At 29.6% G+C, this 796-nt stretch overlaps 1 protein-coding gene across 1 annotated transcript in view; it reads right to left on the reverse strand.

Moving 5' to 3' along the window:
- Window positions 1-796, reverse strand: part of LOC106869449 (transcription factor SOX-5) — a 681,185-nt gene that overhangs the window by 483,138 nt on the left and 197,251 nt on the right. The gene's annotated exons all lie outside the window — the stretch shown is intronic.

Consider the following 796-nt stretch of genomic DNA (forward strand, 5'->3'; position numbering starts at 1 on the left):
AAGGGAGTTAAAGGCATTCACAAGAAATTCCTTCTTTTATAATATTTATTTAGTTGTGCATTTTTGGGGCAGGGTTGGAGGTCCTTTCTGGAAACCTCTCCCTTGTTTTTACTTCTATGAAATTGTCATTGCTATTGTCATGACTGTTTTTGAAATTGTTTTTAATCCATCATCCTAACAGCAATGTGTGTGTGTGTCTGTGTGTATGTGTTTGTGTGTGTGTATGTATATGAATGTGTATGCACGTTTGTATATATATATATATATATATATATATATATGTATATGTATATGTGAGTAAACATCTGTGTGTGCATGTGTGATTATATGTGTGTGTTTAGTTAGTGTTTGTGGTACTTGTGAGTCAGAAGTTTTGTGGTATTTAGGAATTTCTCTCCCCTCTACTCCTCATCCCTCCTTCAACTTCTCCCTCTCTCTGTCTGTCTGTCTGTCTCTCTCTCTCTCTCTCTCTCTCCTTCTCCAATCCCTGCTTATTTATTTATCCGTTTTAATGAATGAACGAAATTAAAAAAGGAGATTGTATGCATATATGTAACACATGCACACATGTAGAAATACACACATACACACACTCACGCATGCACACACATACATATATACATATATATATATATGCATGTATGTATGTATATACATTATATATATATATATATATGTATATATATATATTATATATATATCTCAATAATAATAATAGTAATAATAAGGATCATTATGAAGTAGCATATATATATATATATATATATATATATATATATATATATATATATATATA

The sequence above is a fragment of the Octopus bimaculoides genome, chromosome 13, assembly GCF_001194135.2.
Source record: "Octopus bimaculoides isolate UCB-OBI-ISO-001 chromosome 13, ASM119413v2, whole genome shotgun sequence".
In the NCBI taxonomy this organism is placed as follows: domain Eukaryota; kingdom Metazoa; phylum Mollusca; class Cephalopoda; order Octopoda; family Octopodidae; genus Octopus; species Octopus bimaculoides.